The sequence below is a fragment of the Copidosoma floridanum genome, unplaced genomic scaffold, assembly GCF_036245765.1.
Source record: "Copidosoma floridanum isolate Cflo_tuat_1 unplaced genomic scaffold, Cflo_Japanese_pri ptg000004l, whole genome shotgun sequence".
Classification (NCBI taxonomy): domain Eukaryota; kingdom Metazoa; phylum Arthropoda; class Insecta; order Hymenoptera; family Encyrtidae; genus Copidosoma; species Copidosoma floridanum.
In genome coordinates this window covers 31,070,334-31,094,924 of record NW_028321881.1, presented here as the reverse complement: position 1 = coordinate 31,094,924, position 24,591 = coordinate 31,070,334, and the positions used below count along the sequence as shown (strand labels likewise).

General features: G+C 33.7%; 1 protein-coding gene across 2 annotated transcripts in view; it reads right to left on the bottom strand.

Moving 5' to 3' along the window:
• Positions 1–24,591, bottom strand: part of LOC106643515 (tubulin epsilon chain) — a 334,441-nt gene that overhangs the window by 18,756 nt on the left and 291,094 nt on the right. The window lies entirely within an intron of this gene.

Sequence of the window (24,591 nt, the reverse complement as noted above, 5' to 3'; positions counted from 1 at the left end):
TATGTTAAAGAAACGGGATTTATGCTAAGTTCATGATTTGTGATTTAGGGTCCAAAAATTGTACAGTTGTAGAAAAACTTGGAATTTCCAGTAAAAAGCCATGTACCTACTTTTTTGAGCAAACAATTTTTTTAACTATAATGCATCACACTTTATAAAATGCCTTCGATACATTCTAAAAAATTGGGAAATAAAAGTTGGCAACGGTCGCATGTCTTGGAATGCCATTCAAGAGGTACAGAATTGGGAACGAAATTGACCCTGCAAAGCTGTGTTGAAATTAACCGATTGACATATTGATTTGATAAATGTTAGATTAGCTACGCAAATTTTAGAAATTCCTTGTATGCAGCCTTAAGTATAGAAGCATTAGCATTAGAGAATCCACAAATATACCGTAATGGCATCTCAACGGCAAATTTCGTAAAAAAAATCAATGTATGATAAAAAAACCTTAAATATTAAAGTATTTAAATCATAGATAAGATATTTTAAAAGATTTTATTAAAGCACTAAAAGTATTTTTTGCAATCGGAAAATACAAAAAGTAATGAAGAAATTTATCGGCTAACTAGTCGTTTCAATCAAGATCCACTGGAAAATCTTTTTGCAGCATTGTAAGCCAGCTCTAGTCATAATAGTAATCCTACATTTCTTCAAATGAGACGAAACTTGCAGTACAGTGTAACTTCAAACGCTACTTCCTCTTCAACAACAAACTGTAAGTAAGCTAGATGTAAGAGGACGATCGTCTTAACCCAACTAAGACCTCAGTTGTCAATGAACAAAATGTTTTGCAAGTAATTTTTTCTAAAAGCACTAATGAGTACTAAAGCTCTTTGATAAAGCAATGCCAAGTTGCTAATTTTTTGCCTGAATCCAATTGATTTTATGCACCCTTGCGTGCTTCAATTAAGTATGTCGCAGGCTATATGTCTATGAAAAGTATTGCAAAATCAAGATGTTCTAACTGTACTGCAAGTGTAACATTCCCACAAATGATTTTCTACATGTGATTGAGTTGTGTGTAAAAACGTTTAATCTTATTATTGATAGTGTTTCTTGCAAAAGAAATGTTAGGGAAATATTAGTAAAAAACATTATCTCTTATATAATGAAAAATTTTAATTTGGACCATTGATGGACTTTGCAAATCACATTACGAAAGTACTATCAAATTTTGTGTCAGAGTTAACATAGTTGCTAAATTCAAACGGCTAATTCGTGATTACCGGGACAAAAAAAAAGACTGCTAGTAATGAATCGAATGCCAAATTAAAAAAGCTGAGAAATGAATGACTACATTGTATATATATCAATTTCTTTATTTATTTTTTATTTATTTATTACACAATATACATAGATATAACAATGAATTTACAGCTTTTCAAGATTTTTTTTCTTTAACTAATCTATAATGGTATATTATTATGAAACTATAACTACGTACATTCCAGCAAGGAGGCATTGAGTATGCCTGTACACTAGAATGGGTATCTTAAAACTAATAAAAAAAACTTATCTCAAACAAACAAAAGGAAGTTAGAAGAGAGACAATGCAGTGATTTCCTTTTTACAAACAAACTTTACAAAGTAATGAAGTACGACCGATGGCTTTTTCGATTTAGTTATCTTGTTTATAAACATATTAATAATTTTTTACACGGCTCTTTCAGAACTTTTTTGTCTCTTTTCCCTTTAACATTCTTCAAAACTTTCAGTTCGTGCGGCAGTTTATTAAATAATAAAATGGCCTTGTATTTGTAACGGTATTTTTCACTGTTCAAATTACATTTTCAATACTAAATGCTTTTATTTTTAAATTTGCTTGAACCAGTCAAGTACATGTTCTGTGAAGTCTCATATTCTCAGACTAGACATTTAAAAGTATATGCCTGCTAAAGGACCCCGCACCAACCCAATGAGATTGTGGTTCCCAATGAAATGGTCTGAAATTTTAATGCTATAGTTTATTACTTTCTGAACAAAAGTTACTATAAAAGCAAGACCCGAAAATGGACGGTTTTTGAAAAAATAAGTATTTAAGTCACCGATTTTGGATAAGTTTAATTTGACAGGCGGCGCAATTCAGTATATAAAATGTACATAGCACGCTCGATGTACAGGGATATGATCGGAAAGGGTTATGTCGAAAGCATCTACCATTTTTGACTATCAATGGGCGCTATATATCATATTCTAGTTTGATCAGTAGTAACGTAGCTCATTGGCATGACTGTCTTGTAGATCTATATCTAGGTAATAAAAAAAATCACTAGTACGAGAAAGTGCGTATCGTAAGTAACCGACAAATGATTGGCTTTACAATTTTCTAACTATAGATAGCCGAAACAATACTCAATCAGGTTCATTAATATAAGTTGTCATCACAATAATTCTTATTCAAATAGATAAACTGACTCTACTTTACAATTATACGTCGATTATTTAACAACATTATTATTTAAGGAATCTATGCTATTATGAATAAGATTAATCATTTGCTAACGAAGAATATATTTTACATTTAAACTTCTCTAACTATTTTTTTTCCACTATTGCTTACAAAGTACAGTGAGCTTGGATCTCAACTAAACCGCCACTTCCTCGTCCAGTTCCAAAAACCTACTATTTGTTGATCCTGCGTTATCTTGAACCTTCTTCTGTGGGAATTCTGATTTCGAGACACAAGATCAATTTTCTCTAAAACAAATCATTATCTCTTGCAAGACACAATACCTTTATCCTTTCAACTTTTTTTAAAATGATTGATTAAAAAACGTTATCTTTACATTACAAAGACATTGTTAAAATTTATTAGTATTACAATTTTTTAACTTTAATGAATGATAATGTTAAAAAAATTGATGTAGAATTCTGAAACCCATTAATTAATTACAATTATCAAAAAATATTTTAAACTGTGCGCAGCTGATATGTTTGATGAACTTTACTAAAAAAAAAAAAAAAAAAAAAAACATAAAAAAAAAACATAAAAAAATGACCTACGTCAGAGTTTTCTGGACAAACATCTTCGATCGATAACTCATTACTTTGCGATGAACACTGTCAAATGAAACAAGGTCTTATAGATTTTAGCACTACCTAGCTAATATCTTTGACAAGATCTACTCGAGTTTTAAAGTCAAAGTTTCCTGAGTGCGAATCTTTGATAACGTGTTTCTTTAGATCTACTGTCAAATAATATTTTAAGCAATGTCCAGCTGTAATGTTTGAGGAGCTTTACTCAAGGGCCAGTTTTCCAGGCAAAGATCTTTGATAGCTCGTAATTTTGCGATAAACACTGTAGTAAGATCAACTCGTGGTTTTAAGTCAAGGTTTCCCGCGCAGAAATCTTTGATAGCGTATTTTATTGGTGAGAAACGCTGTCTGATAATATTGTCAGCATTTCTCAGGTGATATCTGCCATAAGCTTCTTGTGCAGCAACGTTTCACAACTTTTTTTACAGTTTTTCTTCTTAGCAGAAAAAGTTGTCAGATATAATATGTTCTTTAAGCATAACTTGAAAGCTATTGGCAAAGTTTTTCTTGCAGTGGTCTTTGACGCCTTGCTATAATCACTATTGGATAAAACTTCTTAGTACGGATTTTTAGCTATGCCTCGCTAATACCTTTAATAACCTCGACTTATGGTCTAAAGTCAAAGATTCCCACGGAGAAATCTTAGATAGCTTTTTACCGCAAGAATCAAAGTCTGATGAAACTAGTTTTTAACTGATTTTTAGCAGTAGCTTTCTCACACCCCTGTAAGTTTGACTCGTGATTTAAAGTCAAAGATTTCCGTGCGGGGATCTTTGATAGCGTGTATTTTTGTAAGAAACACTGTCAAATAAGATTTTTAGCAGTGCCCAGCTAATGTTATTGATGAGCTTTACTTTAGAACCTTTGTCAAACACCTCAATAAAATCGACTCGTGGTTTAAAGTAGAGGTTTCGTGCGCGGGGATTTTTGATAGCGTGTATCTTTGTAAGAATCACTGTCAAATAAGATTTTTAGCAGTGCCCAGCTCATGTAGTAAAGCTTTACTTGAAAACCATTGTCAAAAATTGTAATAAGATTGACTCGTGGTTTGAAGTCAAGCTTTACCTCGCAGGGTCTTTGATAACCTACTTTTTTGCGAGGAACAATGTCTAATAATATTGTCAGCATTTCTCAGTTGATATCTGCCGTAAGCTTGACTTATCGTCAAAGTTTCCTGTGCAGCAACTTTTCATAACTTTTTTCATACTTTTTTTCTTTGCAAAACAAATTGTCAGATAACACCTGTTCCATTAGCAGAGCTCAAGCATCATAGTCAAAGTTTCTTGCGCAGGGATCATTGATAGTGTTGTTTTAGGGTGATATTTCATGGCAGTTTGCAGACTGGCAGACTCGCTTCTATTACAGCTTACTAGAGTGAGAGAGACGTTCGAGAGAGTTGTATGTGATCACGTGATTGGATCTCTCTCTCAGTCTAGTGAGCTGTAATGGAAGCGAGTCTGCCAGTCTGCAGGCTGCCAGACTCCACGTAATTTTACCCTTATAAAACCAGTTATTGCTAAAGTTTAGCAGTACCCAGTCTAAACCTCTGTAAGTTTGACTCTTTTTTTAAAGTCAAAATTACCCACGAAAAGACAGCTTTTTATGCTAAAAAACATACGTGAATTAGTACCAAAAGTCCATCGTGGATGCGAAAAATAATTATATCATCATTATGTACAATTTCACTGTGTTTTGAACCTGTACAGAAAACACAAATTACAAAGTTTAAAGTCCAAGGTCCAGCGTTGCGTTTAATTGTATACTTTTTACCATTGAATGAATAGAATTCTCTTTTAAATGCACTGTATTGATTAAGTTAAGAGAAAAGATCACACTATTCTGTATATTAACTGTTAAAGTCCATACATTTAGCCGGACAATATGCCAGTTATGTAGCCAGACATTTACCCATACTTGTAGCCATCAATTCAGCCACAAATTGAGCCATACTTTGTTCTATACTTCCACACATACGTTAAGCCATATATTGAGTCATATTTTGAGCCATACATTTAGCCGTACATTCAGCCACCATTGAGCCAGACCTTGTGTCATACTTTAAGCTGCACTCAAAGTAATTTCGGACTTCAAACTTGGTCATTTGGTTTTTTTTTTACAGGTTACGAACGCAGTAAAGTTGTACCTAATGATGATATAATTATTCTTTGTAGCCAAGAAAAACTTTCCGCGATAATTAACACAAGTTTTCAGGTACTTAAAAATGTGTGTTGGAAATGTAAAACAATTTTCTTACCTTGTACGCGTATGATCAGAGTTGGTCACATAAGTATACCCATATGCATATGAGTGATTCCAATGTAACTGACTTAGACGATGCCTTGAGAACGTATAGGTACTTATACGTAATTAAAATGCAGTGATGAAATGTTCCGTATTCATGTTAATGATGATGCCGTTAATCATTGAAGCCAGATTTTAAGGCTGTTTTTAACCAGTGCCGACTTTTGATTTTCTTACTTTTTGGCCCTCACACTGCAAACACTGCGATTGGATATTTTAACTGCAGGTTCACGTTACAGCTTAGGGGTTTGTTGATCTTTGGAACCAATCAATAGTTATTGCTTCGGTCATCACACCTCAAACACCAAAGATTAATGACACTTCATAAAATTCAGTTGTTAAAATGTAACATAAAAAAAATCAATTTGCAGTGCTCATTTTGCTAAGAGACTGTCCTAAAGTACTGCTAAAGCCATGGCTTGAAGTACGGCTTAATGTCTTGCTAAATGTATATCTAATGTCTGGCTGAAAGTCTAGCTCAAAGTCTGGCTAAATGTATCGGTAACAGTATGGCTCGAAGTATGGCTAAAAGTGAGGCTTAAATTATGACTGCTTAAAAAACAGCTCCAGGTATGGCTTTAAGTGCAGCTCAAAGTATGACACAATGTCTGGCTCAATGGTGGCTGAATATATGGTTAAACGTATATCTAAACGTATGGGTGGAAGTATGGAACAAGGTATGGTTCAACGTATGGCTCAATTTGTGGCTAAATTGACGGCTACAAGTATGGGTAAATGTCTGGCTACATGACTGACATATTGTCCGGCTAAATGTATGGACTATAACAGTTAATACACAGAATAGTATGATCTTTTCTCTAAACTTAATTAATACAGTGCATTTGAAAGATGAGTCTACTTATTCAATGGTAAAAAATATATAATTAAACAAGATAAATTAAATTAAATCGAATTTTCTGAACAGGTTAAAAATACAGTGAAATTGTACATAATGATGACGTAAGTATTTTTCGTAACCAAGAAAGACTGTTCGTACTGATTCACGTACGTTTTTTGGCACTAAAAGCTGTCTTTGCGCGGGAAACTTGGACTTTGAAAAAAAGTCAAACTTGGACTATTGGAATGAAAGCGACTCTGCCAGAGTGTAAACTGCAAGACTCCATGCAATCTCACCCTAAGGCAGTGATTATTGTAAAGAAAATACTCTATCAATGATTCCTGCGCAGGAAGCTTTGACAATGATGCTTGAGCTGATGGAACAGGTGTTATCTGACAATTTTTTCTGCAAAGAAAAAAGTATGAAAAAAGTGATGAAAAGTTGCAGCACACGAAACTTGGACAATAAGTCAAGCTTACGGCAGATATCAACTAAGAAATGCTGACAATATTTTCAGACATCGTTTCTCGCAAAAAAAAAAAAAAAAAGGTTATCAAAGATCCCCGCGCGGAAAACTTCAACTTTAAACCACGAGTCAATCTTATAAAAGCGTTTGATAATGGTTCTTGAGTAAAACTCATTAACCGTATTAATTGAGCACTGCTAAAAATCTTTTTTGACATTATTTCTAATAAAGATACACTCTATCAAAGATCTCCGCGCGAGACACCTCGACTTCAAATCACGAGACGATTTTATTACAGTGTTTATCGTAAAGTAACGAGCTATAGCCGATGTTTGCCCAAGAAACTTTGACAATGGTTCTCGAGTAAAACTCATCAACCATATCAGCAGGGCACTGCTAAAAATCATATTTGACAGTGTTTCTTTCAAAGATACATGCTATCAAAAATCGCCGCGCGGGAAAACTCGACTTCAAACCACAAGTCAATCTCATTACAGTGTTTGACAATGGTTTTTGTACAAAGCTCATCAGCCATATTAGCAGGGCACTGCTAAAAATTTTGCTCGACAGTATTTATAACAAAAATATACGATATTAAAGATTCCCGTGCGGTAATCTTTGACTTTAAATCTTGAGTCAAACTTACAGGGGTGTAAGCTAGGTACTGCTGAAAATCAGTAAGAATTGGTTTCATTGGACTGTGATTCTTGCGAAAGAAAATTAGTAAAGATCCCTTCGTGGGAATCTTTGATTTGAGACCATGAGTCGAGCTTATTAAAGAATTTGGCTAGACCAAGCTAAAAATCTGCATCAAGAGGTTTTATTCGACAGTGGTTATGGCAAAGTTATACGTTGTCAAAGATCCCCGCAAGAAAAACTTTGACAACGGCTCTCAAGCTAAGCTTAAAGAACTGATTTTATCTTACAACTTTGCCTGCAAAGAAGAAAAATTATGAAAAATGTTATGAAACGTTGGTGCACAGAAGACTTCGACGATGAGTCAATCTTGTAGAAGATATCAGCTGAGAAATGCTGACAATATTATCAGACAGCGTTTCTCGCAAAAAAAACAAGCTAATTGAGATCCCCACGCGGAAAATCTCCAGTCTTTAAACCACTTTAAACCACGAGTCGATCTTGTTACAGAATTTGACTGTGGTACTTGTATAAAGCTCATCAACCATATCAGCTGGGCACTGCTCAAAATTTTATTTGATAGTGTTTCTTACAAAGATACACGCTATCAAAGATCCTCGACTTTAAACCACTAGTCGATCTTATTACAGTATTTAAGAATGGTTCTTGTGTAAAGCTCATTAACCATTTCAGCTAGGAACTGCTAAAAATCTTATTTGACAGCGTTTCTTACGAAAATACACGCTGTCAAACATGCCCGCGAGGGAAACCTTGACTTAAAACCACGAGTCGATCTTACTACAGTGTAAAATGCAAAGTTTTGAGCTACCGAAGATCTTCGCTCAGGGAACTGGGCCTTAAGTAAAGCTTATCGAACGTTTCAGCTGGACAATGCTTAAAATATTATTTGATAGTGGACCTCTCAAAGAAACACGTTATCAAAGATCCCCACGCTGGAAACTTGACTTTAAAATAAGAGTAGATTTTATCGAAGACATTAGATAGTTAGAGTTAAAAGTCTATAAGAAGTTGTTTTATTTTACAGTGTTTATCGCAAAGTAACGAGTTCTCGAAGATGTTCGTCCAGAAAACTCTGACGTAGGTCGTTTCTTTTTTTATGTTTTTTTTTTTTAGAACGAAGTTCTTTATGTCACGTTACTCGGGGGGCTGGAATTTTAAAACCAACAGATTTTTTTTTTTTTTTAATCAGAAGTCTCTTCCTCTCAAGTTTCTCCCCTTACCCCGTCCCCCTCACCTACTGTTCTCTACACACTTCCCCTCTCCTCACTATATATGTATATCTGCCAACCGTGCCGTGTTACTCTTCTGCACACCTTTACCCACAATTCCCCCTCACACTCCCAAAAGATTAATTTTTAAACAAATTTTAATTTTATTTTCTCGCAATATTTGTCTTTGACTTGGAAATTTCTTCTTTTACAATTCTTTGAACCCTCGACCTCCTGCACATGAGTCCTGTACCTTACCCACTCTGCTACGAGCGCTGCCGGCTATAGTAACTTGGTTTCTTGTACTTATCTTGTGGTTCGTAACTATAATATTCCATTTTTATATGCATTCACTGATTTAATTTCCATTTTTATATGATTCACTACATTTAATTTATGATAAATTATGTATTCGTTTTCTAAACAATACATCTAAAAAAAAAAAAAAAAAAAAATATAATTAGCATAAATATGGTTATGTAGATTAAATATAATAAGGCGCGTTATTACGCATTAAATATTTGTATTTTATGCATTTGATGCATAAAATACCGACCGATTTTTATTGAACCTGAGGTTTTTTTGGCATTACAGTAATGCTAATAATTACTGTTATAAATAAAAAGAAGTAATGAAATGAAATATGAAAAAAAAAAAGAAACGAAACATGAAACAATGAAATATGAAAAACATAATATTTAAAATTAAATGAAATTTGAACAAATAAAATGTTATATTAAAAAATAATGAAATGAAACATAAAAAAAGAAATGAAATAAAGGAAATACAAAAGAATAAATATAAATAGAAAAATAAAAAAAAAATAAAGGAAATACAAAAGAATGAAAAATAAAAGTAATGAAATTAAATATGAAAAAAAAGGAATGATGTGTGTGAAAAAAAAGGGAATGAAAAAAAAATGATTAAATATGAAAATATAAAAGAAAATAAATAAAGGAAATACAAAAAAATTGAAAAAAAATGTAATAAAATAAAATATGAAAAATAATAAAACAAGAAACGAAAAAAATAAAATGAAACAAGAAATAAAGAAAAAAATGAAAAAAAATGTAATAAAATGAAATATAAAAAAAAATAAAACAAGAAATGGAAAAAAAAAAGAAACAAGAAATAAAGAAAAAAAAAAACAAAAAATTAAAAAAAAAAGAAACAACAAACCGGGGGGGATAAATGGGTCATGGGACCCACGGTAAAAACGAAGTTCTTTAAACATGACATGAGTATAAAAACTCAATTTCTCAGGTAACAAGGGGGTCGCCAGACCCGTAGGAAGAACGAAGCTCTATAAACGTTAGTACTGCATCCATGTAGTTCACTAAACAAAAACTTGAAAAACGAATAAAAAAAATAAATAAAAAAATAGTTCAGTACTCACGATGGTTTAACTTCGTGAGAACGTCGTGCATAAATACAGTACTCACGAAGTTCAACCATCGTGAGTACTGAACTGTTTGTTTTATTTTTTTTATTTTATTCGTTTTTCAAGTTTTTGTTTAGTGAACTACATGAATGCAGTACTAACGTTCATAGAGCTTCGTTCTTCTTACGGGTCTGGCGACCCCCTTGTTACCTGAGAAATTGTGTTTTTATACTCATGTCATGTTTAACGAACTTCGTTCTTACCGTGGGTCCCATGACCCATTTATCCCCCCTGGTTTGTTGTTTTTATTTTTTATTTTTAATTAAAGTTCATCAAACATATCAGCTGCGCACAGCTTAAAATATATTTATAATTGTAATTAATTATTGGGTTGCAGGGTTCTACATCAATTTTTTTAACATTATCATTTATTAAAGTTAAAAAATTGTAATACTAATAAATTTTTAAAATGTCTTTGTAATGTAAAGACAACATGTTTTAATCAATCTTTTTAAAAAAAGTTGTAATGATAAAGATATTGTGTCTTGCAAGAGATAATTATTTATTTTAGAGAAACTTGATCTTGTGTATAGAAATCAGAATTCCCACCGAAAAAGGTTCATAACGCAGGATCAACAAACAGTAGGTCTTTGGAACTAGACGAAGAAGTGGCGGTGTAGTCGAGATCCAAGCTCACCATACTTGTAAGCAATAGTAAAAATAAAATAGTTAGAGAAGTTTAAATGTAAAACATATTCTTCGTTAGCAAATGATTAATCTTATTCATAATATCATAGATTCCTTAAGTAATAATGTTGTTAAATAATCGACATATAATTGTAAAGTAGAGTCAGTTTATCTATTTGAATAAGAATTATTGTGATGACAACTCATATTAATGAACCTGATTGAGTGTTGTTTCGGCTATCTAGAGTTAAAAAATTGTAAAGCCCATTATTTGTCGGTTACTTACGATAAGAACTTTCTCGTACTAGTGATTCTTCTTATTACCTAGATATAGATCTACCATACAGGAAAATCATGCCAAGGAGCTACGCTACTACTGACTAAACTAAAATATCTTATGTAATGCCCATTGATAGTCAAGAATAGTGGATGATTTTGACATAACCCTTTCTGTCCACATCCCTGTACATCGAGCAAGCTATATAAAATATATATGCTGAATTGCGCTGCGTGTTAAACTAACCTTTTCTAAAATTAGCGACTTAAATAATTATTTTTTCATAAACTGTCTATATAATATATTAAAATTTCAGACCATTTTATTGGGAACCGTAATCCCATTGGGTTGGTGTGGGGTCCTTTGAAGTGGTCTTATTTTAAGTTTTATCTGTTCATATTTTTGTCAAAAACATTTTTAATGATTTTCATTTGTTAAGATCGTAATGGACTCAAAACGTTGTCATATGCTGATCCCCAAGGGAAGATGCCATAAGTGGCGGCACTGTGATATAAAGCGTAGTATACAGTAAGTAACTGATCGGTTCTCAGTACAAACTTAATCTTGTAAAAGACAAACAGCAAGTATTTAGTTTTTCCAACAATATTATTAATGTAACTATTTCATCGAAACTTATTATCCAAGATCAGTCCCAGATACTTGGCCTCACTTTTTATATTAATTTTATGATTATTTACAATTATGTAAAAATTACGTGGCATTGAATTACAATATTTAACAAAAGTAATAATGGACGTTTGATCAATATTAGTAGCTAGTTTATTGATGTAGAACCACTAAAATATGTCTAATAAATCTGTTAATACGTCTTCTAAATGATCCCATAAGTCTGAACTAGAATACAATAATAGTCATAGCTGTGTCATCAGCAAAGGAAGTAACTCCCTCAATCTGTATGAGTAACCGGAATATAAATGTGTTAAGGAAAACGGATGATTGGATCCAGATGTGATCCATTATCCGGTATCTGCGTATATAGGTGTGTGTATGTGTGTACGCACGTCGAGCGCGAATGCTCGGTGTGCACGCGGCGCAAAATCGCAAACCGAGCAGACTACGCAGGCTACACGATACCCAAAGACAACAAAGTCAACAAATGAAAAAGATCACTGCAACAAAACGCTTCTCAAGTTTACGCGCGTTTGGAAGCACAAGCTCATCTGACCTCTTTGCTTTTATCCTCTTTCCTCTTTTTCTACCTGTCCTCTTCGCTTTTTCTCTCTTCCCTCTTTCCCTATCTGTCCTAGCCTACCGATGATGGATATATATATATATATATATATATATATATATATTCTTGCATGCACAATTAATGTATGGAGCTATGACTTAAGTTACAAATTAGCCATTGAAAATGTCACCCCGTTGGCGTACTACAGTTGACACTATTCATATTAAGTATCGTCGGAAAGTCTAAACAATATAAATCCTGTAATTATAAATAAAAGTAATAAGATTATATTACCTGGCAAGTTGAGTTAAAATAGTAAAAACCAAGCTGGCTGTATGTATTTAATGATCGAAGTTTTGGAGTGTACAAAAGTAACTATTTGTTTAACCAGGATTTACTGTTTATAACAAATTGGATTGCTATTGAAAATAACATTTACAAGTCGATAAACGAAAGCTAGTTCTGTTTTATTACAGATGTTCTTATTAACTTTTAAATATGTAAAGAGTAAAATAGTTTAACATTTATTTATTTACATGTCGTTCAATAAATTCTATTTTTATGTACAATCAAATTACAATCACTGTCCAAAAGTAACTTATGACATAATTTCTACATTATAAATAACAATACTTCTTTTCACAATAAACAACACGCTGAATAATACAGCATCTAGATCAAGGCTTGATCTATTTTTCATCCATTATCTATGAGTTCAGCTTCCTGGGTCTATTATTGACCTAAAATTGCGAGAACAATTAATTCATTTAATGTGTCCAGGCTGGATCCAAAGCTACAGTAGATAGATCTAGACTGGATCCAAACTGTAGGTTCATTTCTACTCGGGAATTAGTTAATGTATACAAGAACAACACTGGACCAAGTATGGTACTCTGTCTGGGACACCAATATTGATGATTTCATAATGACTAGTAGTATTATCAAAAATTGTTGATAAGTCTATCATGTAGATAGCTTTTAAAGAGTTTCAGCGTTATTCCCCGCATTCTATAGTTCTCAAGTTCACTCAATAGCAGTTAATAAATAACGGAATCAAAAGGTTTACATAAATCCAGTAAAGCTACTGCAGTAAGTTGTAATAAGTCAAGTTCTGTATTTATGTAATCATTTAATAAGGCGAAAACATCGGTAAAGCCGTTATTGTTTTAAAATCCACATTGTTTATCCGATATTAGTTTATTAGAAGTCAAAAAAATGCACAAATTATTGTAAATTAATTTTTCAAAAAATTTCGCGAAGTTTGAGATCAAAGATATTGGCCTGTAGTGGAAGAGATGTATGGTTTCGATGAAAACTCACAGATACTAGAGCAAAAAAAATTTTGTTATACCCAAGAAACCTAGTCTTTTAAATATCCATCTTCAGGAATAGCTAATTACTAGTGCAGCATAGTTTAAAAAATTCAGGAAGCTGCGAGAATTACTATTTTCAACATCACGTAAAAACTGTAAATCATACGAAAAAGTGATTCATTTAGAAACTGTAGCCCTTCAAAACACCTGCAAAATGAAAAAAAATGGATAAAGTTGGTAATGCCATTCACCTGCAAAGTAAAAAAAACCACTAAAAATAGCATTTTCTTCTATTGTTATTAACAAACAACAGCGTACTGCAAATGTTCCTAAAATAATTTAAAATTGTGCACATTGACAATGTTAATAAACCTGCAAATTTTTAAATCTATATAACTCATAGTCATGATAAAACAAGATTTGCTTGATAAATAGATACTTTTGTAAGATCCCTCTCGATATTTTTTAACAACTAACACTATCAATTTTTATTGTATTCTCTTCGTTAACAGTTACTTTATCAAGTACAACGTTAATTTTATTGATTTTCGCAAATTTATATGATGTAAAACGCTTTTGAAAAATAGGTACATTTTATCGGTAGAAATAAATGTAATAACTTTTGCATTTTCAGTTGTTTGTCTACGGAAGTCGACTCATATTGTAGCTGCTATTTTTCTACAAATTTTTTTGAAAAAAACGTCACTCTACGTATCTTAGGAGCTAAGATAATTTAAGACAAGATTTTTTTCTGTTTCTATTGTATCTCGGTGAAAAATAAAAATTTTTCTTTGAAATTTGCACAGTGCATGATTTGACTGCTTATCTTTGTAATACTCACATTGGAAATTAAAATACCTGACCATTTTCACATGACAGCATATTCAGTCAAAATGGTTTTTCAATCGATTACGGCAGATTTGCGAGTGATGACGTCACAACCACACTCTTGCGGCCGCGGCGCACGGAAATCGTTCTATTCGCTCCAAAACGGCACTGGCCAAAAAGTTTAGTAATATCTTTAGAACCATAGGTCGTAGAGCGACGTTTTTTTTATTTTTTATTTGGGGTAGCTCGTCCAAATAACAATTTTAAAGGCAATTTTGATTTTTAAAAATGCATTGTTAATTATTTATTTAACAATCAATGTTCATCAAAGAACGCGGGCATCGTTTTTATCGGTTTGAACTTCTTTGACAATTATAATCGTGCAAAATATTTACTTTTTTTATTTTATTATGCCAGACATTATTACTGTAATAATAAGCACACACGGTTCTATTCTATTGTTGAAATAGTTGTTATAAAATTTTAGGTAGAGCGTACAAAAAATACAGATCAACATATTTGCATGTCATTTATTCTTTATATTTGCAAATGTATACATACATCGCTGTCATCAATGTAATAACTGTTTTGTAAAATAAAAAAACTTATCCAAGCACTTCTTGTTTTTCCTCTCTTCTTCCTCGTTATCTACAGAATGGAAGAACAAGAAGTGCTAGATCAAGTTTTTCTACGTTATTAAACAGTCATTACTTTGTTAACAGCATTGTATGTATACTTTTACAATTATAAAGAACTAGCGGCCTGCCGTCACGGCTTCGACGGAAACTTACTAAATAAAACTCCGTAGTGAGTTGACATGTAATGTAAAACGTTTTCAGTTGGAAATTTTACAACTATTCCTGGCACTTCTCGGAACAAAAATCTTCTAATTAAAAATGTATTTGTTTAAAATCCATACAGTTTATTTGGTCAAAGAATCAGCTGTAAAAATTAAAAAAAAAAATATAATTATGCTAAAAAGTACTGTTTGTTCCTTATGCCATAAAGTAATCGTTGGCCATCAGGGGCCGTTGACTTGTAGTTTCTCCAGTATAATTTACGAAAAGGGCTATTTTTTAAAACTGTTAAGATTTAAAACTCTCAAAAAAAAATACATTAAAAAAAAATTTTTTTTTTATTATCTCACAACTATATTACCAGAGCAACAAAGTCCTAGAGCTTAATCTCTTTATTTTTTAATACCACAAAAATACGAATACATTTTCTACTTATTTAAGAATCTGAAAGATTTAACAGATTACTGTCAGGGTACAATGAAAAGCTGATCTCTCACGTAATGGATTCTTTATTTGTCAATTTTGACTCTGTTGTTCCAGTCTCGATAAATTTTTTGTGTCAGTTTCTTCACGCATAAAATTGTATTTATTAGATACATTTGAAGTTTTTCTTCCAATTCACCCTCATGTATTTTTTGGCATGCTTAAGACTTTTGTGACCCCTAAAAGCTGTTTTTTGTCAACTTTGTTAAGTTCTACTATATTTGTTGGCAAGGTAGTTCGACGTCTTATGGCTCTAAAAAAGACCGGTGAGCTTTTGAAGTAAACTCTTTCTTGACTGAAGTTTCTAGCAAATGTGGCTGCCTGGATACCTGAGGGTGATCTTCTCTGGCCTGCTATTAAAACCCCAGACTGATCAGGAGAAGAACTACAAAGTCCAAAGCTTTGGAGCTAGTTGTAGAGATCTTTTCCAACGTCTCCTGGTATAACACCGAAGAAGTTGGTGTCTAAAGCACCTTTTTTTTGCAGACTCAGTTGTTTTGGTGATCTAAGATGGGGAGATTGGTTCGTGATCTTGCCCGTTGGAGACTGTCCCGTTGGCTCAAGTTTTTTTTTCCATTCATAGCTGTTAGGTTCACCCAGCACAGACTTTGAAAAGAATCGGTGATTCCTGGTTGAATGCTTAGAGTCGAGATGATCATACAGGGTCGTCGGTCACTGGGGTTTCCAGCCTTGTGACGACCAACTCTACTCGTGATGTCTGCCAGTGAATGACTGACTTGGTTCAATAGTGGCCATCTTTAGTTAACATAGTCTTTTAGTCGACGAATCGCTTCCGAAAATGGTAGTAAAAATGTATTTGTTGGAAAGGTAGTTTAAACTTAGGTGACCCTTAAAAGAACCGATAAGATTAATGGTTAAGTAGGGAACGTAAATACTTATAATAGCCCTGAAAAGGGCCAGTGGTGAAACTTCTAGCTATTTCTTTTTATTATTTCTGATTATAAGGAGTTGGCTACGGGTAGCTTGACTTGTACCCTCGAAGTCTTCGTGTATGGAGACCGTGATGGAGGGATGTACTCCACTGACCAAAGAATATCTTGTCTTTGGGTCGTTCCCCGGATAACCAACCACTCATCGTTCGTTGGGAAAGTGGACCTGGAGAATACCTTTACTGTGGGTATGCCGTTGGGGCGACCTTTGAGAAGGAGGACATTGTGGCTGCTCGTACTCCTCAGGGCTATCTTCCTTGGCTTGCATTTGTAGTAAAAATTCTCTGACGGTACCAGATGGAATGGTGGAACGGCCACACAACTCTAAAGTGTTGCAGCAGGTTGTACTCTGGCTAGATGCGTCGCCTGACCTTCCGCCGGAGACATTATTAGTTTGTATAATTTTTTATTGCTGGCACTCGTCAATCCTGGAGGTTCAAGGTGGAAGTGGACCTAGGTCACTTGCTCATTGGAGAAAAGTATCGTCGGTAACTGGGACATCTAGCTGCACGACTATCATCGGTATTCTCGATGCAGTTCGATGAACTAACGGTATCTGATTACAGAAATTTTTGAGATGCTCTAGCGTATTATAACCACACTTATTTAATTTTGTTGCAGGTAGCTTTGATTTTATGTCGACGCCACCTATCGAATCCTACTGAACTAAAAATAAAAGCTGGCGTATTTTTGCAAAACTTTAAGCTCGTTTGTTGCTATTGTTATTAAATTTTTTAAGATACGTACTGTACTAAAACTATCTAGGAAGTGTAAAGAATTGGTATGCAAAATTTCAGCAAAATCGGTTCAGTAGTTTTCGTGGTTAGCGATTACAACGGTTTTAGTGACTTTGATTTATATATTAGTAAGATACATGACATACCAATATATTAGTGTGTATTTTTTGTGCGCCATACCTAACATTTTAAACAACTGTTTCAACAATAGAATATAACCGTATGTGCTTAATATTACACTAACAATGTCTGGCATAGCACAATAAAAAAAAAAATATTTTGCACGATTTTAATCGTCACACAAGTTTAAACCGAGAAAAACGATGACTGCGTTCTTTGACGACCATTGATTGTTAAATAAATAATTAGCAATACACTTTTGAATGTCAACATTACGTTTACTATAATTATTTTGACTAGCTATTCCAAATTTAAAAAAAACGTCGCTATACAACCTACGGTTCCCAAGATATTCCTAAATTTTTGGCTCGTGCCGTTTTGAAGTCAATAAAACGATCTTCGCACGCCGTAAGACTGCGATTGTGACGTCATCACTCGCAAATCTGTCGTAATCGATTGAAAAACCGTTGCTACTAAATAGGCCGTCATGCAACAATGGCCGGGTATTTTAATTTGCAATGTGAGTATTACAAAGATGAGCAGTCAAAGCATGCACTGTGCAAATTTCAAAGAAAAACATTCATTTTTTACCAAAATACAATAAAAACAAATAAAAATATCTTAGCTCTTAAGATTTGTATAGTGACGGTTTTTTCAAAAAAATTTTTAGAAAAATAGCAGCTACAATATAAGTCGACTCCCGTAGTCGTACAACTGAAAATGCAAAAGTTATTACTTTTATTTTTACCGATAAAATGTACCTTTTTTTTCAAAAGCGTTTTACATCAATTAGGTTGTAATGTGAAACGTTTTTAGTTAAAAATTTTACATCTATTTTAGGCACTTCTCAGAACAAAAATCTTCTTACTAAAAACATACTTGTTAGAAATCCATACAGATTATTTGACCAAGCAAAAAGCTGTAAAAAGTGAAAAAAAAATGATTATGCTTGAAAGTACCGTTTATTCCTTATGCCATGACATAATCGTTAACTCTAAAAGGCTGTTGGTTTTTAGTTTCTCCCGTATATTCTATGAACAGAGCTATTTTTTAAAGCTGTAAAGATTTAAAACTTACAAAAAATATGTAATTAAAACAAATGTTTTTCTTTTATAGCACAAATTTATAACATTATTTATCGCCACAAAAATACAAATACATATTCTACCTATTTAAGAATCTGGAAGATTCAAGAGATCACTTTAAGGAATACGGTAAAAAGCTAATCTCTTACTTAATGAATTCTTTATTTGTCAATTCTTATGCTGCTTTAATCTCGATAAATATTCAGCGTCATTTTGTTGACGCCTAAAATTGTATTCATTAGATGCATTTGAAGTTTTCCTTCCAATTCGACTTCTTGCGACTTTTGGCATAGTTAAGACTTTTGTAAGCCATAAAGGCTACTTTGACAAATTTATAAGGTTGTAATAAATTTATTGGCAATGTTGTTCAACGTCCGATGAACCTGAAGAGGACCAGTGAGCTTCTTAAGTAAACTCTGTCTTGACTAAAGTTTCCAGCAAACGTGATTGCCTCTATACCTCAGGGTGATCTTCTCTGGCCTGTTATTGTAGCACCACTCTAATCCGGAGAAAAACTACAACGTTTGAAGCTTTGGAGCTAGTTGTAAAGCCCATTCCCAATATCTTCTGGTACGACGTCGAAGACCTTAGTGTCTAAAGCACCTTTTATTTGCAGACTCAATTCTTTTGGCGATCCAAGGTGGAGAGATTAGTTCGTGATGCTTGATCGTTCGAAACTGTCCCGTTGGCTTCAGTTTATTTTTCCTTCATAGATGTTAGATTCTCCTGTCGCAGACCTTGGAGAGGCTCGGTGATTCCTTTCCTACCTTTAAATGCTTAGAGTCAAGAGGGTAATATGGGGTCATCGGTCATCGGGGTTCCTAGCCTTGCGATGTACAACTTCGCTCGTGACATCTGCCAGTGAATGACTGACTTGGTTTAATAGTGACCGGTTTTACATAGTCTTTTAGTCAACGAATCGTTTCCAGAAATGGTAGTAAAAATGTATTTGTTGACAAGGTAGTTTAAACTTAGGTGGCCCTTAAAAGAACCAATGAGATTGATGGTCAAGTAGGGAACATAAATACTTATAATGGTCCTGAAAAAAGCCAGCCGTAAAATTTCCAGTTACTCTTTAATATTATTCTTATTGATAGAGTGCCAGTTGTGGGTAGCTTGACTCTTATCCTTGGAGTCTCTCCGTACGGAGACCGTACATGAGGGAGGTACGCCGCTATCCAAAGAATATCTCGTCTTGAGGTCGTTTCCCAGATAGTCAACCGTTCATCGTTAGTTGGGAAAGTGGGCCCGGAGAATACCTTCTCTGTAGGTATGCCGTTGGGACGATTACTAAGAAGGAGGTCGTTGTGACTGCTCGTACTCTTCAGGGCTGTCTTCCCTGGCTTGCATTCAAAGTAAAAAATTCTCTGACGGCTCTAGGCCGGATTGTTCAACAGCCACAAAACTCTAAAATATTGGAGCAGGATGTGCTCTGGCTAGACACATCTCCTGGTATTCCGCTGGAGACGTTGACGTTTCAACCACCTATTTTTCCGTGGCACTCTGTTATCTTGTTAATCTGGGGTAAAAACCAATTTATTTCGCTTGCCTATGAAAAAAGAGTGTCACCGGTAGCCGGAATGCCCAGCTGCATGACTTATAACTCTGTTTTTGGTGTACTGCTGATGAACGACTACAACAATCGATAACTCGATGGGGCATCTTATGACCTTTCTTCACTATCTTTGATTGTGGGTAGCTTTAATTTCACCTTGACGCTACCTAGCGGATCCTACTGAACTAAAGTGCAAAGCTAGCTTAATTTAGCAAAGCTTTGATCTTATTTATTACTATTGTGATAATTTTTTTCATGAAAAAAAAACTATGCAAAAACCATCTTCGAATCATCAAGAATCAGAATGCAAAATTTCAGCAAAATCGGTTCAGTAGTTTTCGCGGTTAGCGATTACAACGGTTTTAGCAACTTTGCTATGTATATTAGTAAGAAAAGATTGTTTGATGCTGAAAATATGTTATTCCTAATAAATATTTGGATCAAATCGCTGGTTTCTTGAAAGATAATCCATTTTAAAGTGTTTAACAGCTACCAAATTTGATTGATATTGATGTTCGTGAAAAAACATTGTTGTGAAAAAACATGTTTATTACATAAACAAACGGAAATGAGGTATAGAAATGCAGTATGAAAGCTTGCAATGAATGACAATTTGGAATCAAGACTAAAATATGCTAGGGTTTTCGTTAATAGACCAGTCGAAGAGTGGCATCAGAGTGTCTTCATGGACGAAAAAGTTTTCTCAACTGCTAAAAATAGTAAATACATTTAAATTTGCCACTAAGTGGCTATTGTTACGAAAATCCCTTTTCAAAATTTTTTTCAATTTCAATTTCATGCACCACAGGTAGAAGTAGAATTTGGCGAGTACCCAATACAAGATATTAGATTGGTAAAGTTATTGAAACAACTAACAGGTAACTTTTTTGGATGAGTGTCAGCTGAAGGTCCAGGTGATCTGGCGTAGATTAAGAGACGGCTAAATGCTGACCAATACATTAACATTCTGCAAGAATGTTTTCTGCCATCTGTCACGAGCAGATTTCCCAAGGGTCCGATTTTTATAGTAGAAGACAATAGCCGAGTACACACTGCTGCGGTGGTCAGGGAATGGTACCAATAGCAGCCACGTCTCGTAAGATTTCCTCATCCACCAAAATCTCCAGACTTAAATTACATTGAAATTGTTTAAGCAAGAATGACCAAAGAGTGACAATCTACCCAAATAAACAACAACACTGACTTTATCGAAAGGATTAGAAACTCTTGATTTAATTTAAACAATGTGCCAAATTACTTTACATATTCAAACAACTCAATGCCAACACGCTTACGCAAAGTTATAAAATATAATGGTGCGTATACACGATACTAAATTGATTTTTTTTTTACTAAAATTGTAATTTTATAATCTGTATATTGTCTTGTTCGAATAAATCTGCCCTTTCTTCGTTTTTTAACTTCTGATAATCTAATAATGAATAAAATCATCATAATCCAATACTTGTACTTCTACACACTGTGTTTTACAATTTTTTAAATAAAATCACAATAATTGTTAATTATTGTCTTAAAAATAAAAAATTACGATTAATGACCTGTATAACTATATTACTTCTCATTATTGGTAGAAGCATAGTAAAAAACATTATGCAATACTAAAAGTTAGGTAAAACAACTGCTTATTTTCTACTTAAGTGGTGAAGACACGTATTGGAAGATGTAAAACACTAGGACATCCAAATTATAGTACTCGTTGAAGGAATACTTCTGATAAACTGGTAGTTCTTTGTCAACGGATGATCGTAAGTCTAAAGTTGCAGAATATTTCAAGATCTATTATTACCTTGATTCCATAGTTATAGATATTTTGCATACATCTTTGGCTCTTAAACGAACATCATTAAATTATCCTGCAAGTAACACAAAATTATTTTATAAAATTATGCATAAGTAAATGAAGTACAATGTGGACAGAATTGAGTAGATTCAATACATAAAAGATCAAAATGAGCATTTCGATTGATTTGATAATAGGTATAAATAGTAAAAAAAATGAAAAACAGGACAGTAAGTACAGATACAAAGATTACAATAGGTATTTCAAATGAAGAAATGGACTATTTGATTTTGAAAATAGAAAAACGAAAATAGACTCAAACAATACATCTAAATGATACACACATGGTTAAACGTTAATAGTGCAAATGTTATCACTAAGAAAGGTAAACAGCTTATTATGAACTGTTAGATAGGTAACTTTGATTTATTGGCTGTTGACGGATAAAAAATGGAAAGAATGTGTTTTATTTAAATCATGACGTATTTTTTTTACTGAGAATCTACAAGAATATTCAAGTTTCCTATTAGAAAGTGCAACAGCTATTGGAAACACTTATTAATTAAAAATTGGCTTGTGCGAAACTTTTGGACAGTGAATAAATTTTCAGTATATCAATTTTGTCGGATACACAAGGTGCCTTTTTAGTTTTTGCAATTGAGATATAATAAAGGGCATCAAACGTTTAAAGAAGAGAGTTGTAATCTGTTACTGACAGTTTCTCAATACCAATGCATTAACATCAGTTGACCTATTGTGTTTTCGAAAGGACTTGTAGATGATCACATAACTGTAAAAAATTAATTTTTAATGTTTACAATACGGGATAGCAGAAATCAGTTTGGTTGATGGACAGGTTAGATAAGGGTATTGATAGATACTGCTCTTTATTGTCTGTGGTCTGTAAGAACTAAAAAGGCACCTTGTACACCTAAAACAAGTTAAGTTGAAAAAATACAAAAATGACTAACCTTTCTGATGGACCTATTTTGCGTTTTCCAGAGGACTTGTAGATGAGCACAGACCTGTAAAATATATGAAATAAAAAAATAAAAAAAGGCTACACTGGTGGATTCACTAAAAAATACAAAAATGACTAACCTCCCCGATGGGCCTATTTCGTTTTCAAAAGGACTTCTTGATAAGCACAGAACTATAGAGCATACAAAATACAAATAAAAAAAGGCTTCGCTGGTGGATTTACTTGAAAATATTAAAAAATGACTGACCTCTATGATGTGAACAAATATTTTAAGTGTTACAAAACTTTAAACGCTTTTAAATAGATTTGGAATTTCACTTTTGATGTTTCCAAGATTGAACATTAAAAATAAATAATTTGAAGTAATAATAAGCTTTCAAAACCAGATAAGTTAATTCCCATTCATCAATCTTAATGTTTTGTGGATAAACAGAGGAAGAAAAATTCCAAGTTACAAATGAAACACATTTTTACCAATGTATATTTACAAACAGGGCTAACAAATACATCCAGAGAGAGAGAAACATAAAGAACGAGCTAGAAAGAAGAACAAGCTCAGAAACAGTACAATTATAGTTCATTGATAGTACACGTATAAGGGGTGATGTATGTGTGTGTGTGCACGAGAACGTAAAGGGACGAACTGGTTTACGGAATGCGCGAAGCCTCGGTTCGACAATGGACGAGCATTAGCTGCGGTGGCGTTTAGCGGTCGACCGGGAGAGGGGACTCACTTGAGAGAGCTTGGAGCCAAGGGCTCGGAAGAGTAGTCTCGGAGAATCGCTTCTTAAGAGGGGACTCAAGGTCCGAACGGAGAGGTCGAGTTCGAAAAGGGGACGACGCAAGGCATCAATACCAAGGGTCCGTGTGGGGTCAATACACATCCAGTGCTTCTTGTCTGCCACCGAGTATTTCCAGATGAAGCTAACGCCACCACTACACGTTGCTGCACGGTTAAGAATAGTAAGTGCTCCCTTCGTATTCTGGTATCGTCTTCTCATTATCATTTGTTGATGAGTTCAGACAAAGGACAGAAACTATCCCTGGTTGCTTAATTGATTCAACCAAGTGATGGTCCAGAGTCGGCGACCAGTAACAAAGGAGGGCTATTTTTTGTGCTAAGTTTCTCGAGGTGCAGTGGTTTTGATTAGAAGGGGTTTTCCGGTGTTTCCTTGTGTTTTTGCTTTCTGGTGTCGCATTTCTCATGGGATTATTATTCGATTCGTGGTTGGAAATGGAGTCTGTCTTCTTTTTAAAAGGTAAATGACAAACGTTGCTCTAACTTTGTGAGATCATTTAGTTGGTAGGTTAAAATCCCCGGCTGATCAGTCAACCGAGAGGTGACCTACTGACCACTTTCTCGGTCATCCCTAGGGGTCTTTTATTTTTCTTATTGGAAATCAATTTTATTTGTGGGGTCTTTGATCGTATGGACGACGTTCTTGTGTTGCGGGCCAAGCAATAGTATTACCTGTACGTGTATGAAACATCTGTATTTTTTTTATTTTTTGTTTCGAATTTTTGAATTTTGGTTCATTAAGAAAATAGTAGAGAATTAAGCCCTAGTACATTCTAAGTCTGCGTATCATTATGTATCGCTCTCTTGAATTGACGATTATATCTTACTATTTCCCATTGTAAATATGAAATGTCACGTATTCTACTATTAATGGCGTTCCATTGTTGATTTCTACTTTAAAGTAGTTTGTAAGCTTAGTAGTAGGGAAAACAACTTTGTCCGGAAAAAGTTACGAAGTTAGATTGGGAATGTATACGGAGTATTCCACGAAATTTGTTATGTGTAAAGCATTACTTTCTTGACATTCTTTTTCTGTTAATTTTATATCGTTCAATTACTTAACGGAACGTAGTTGAACCCGAATACTGGGTC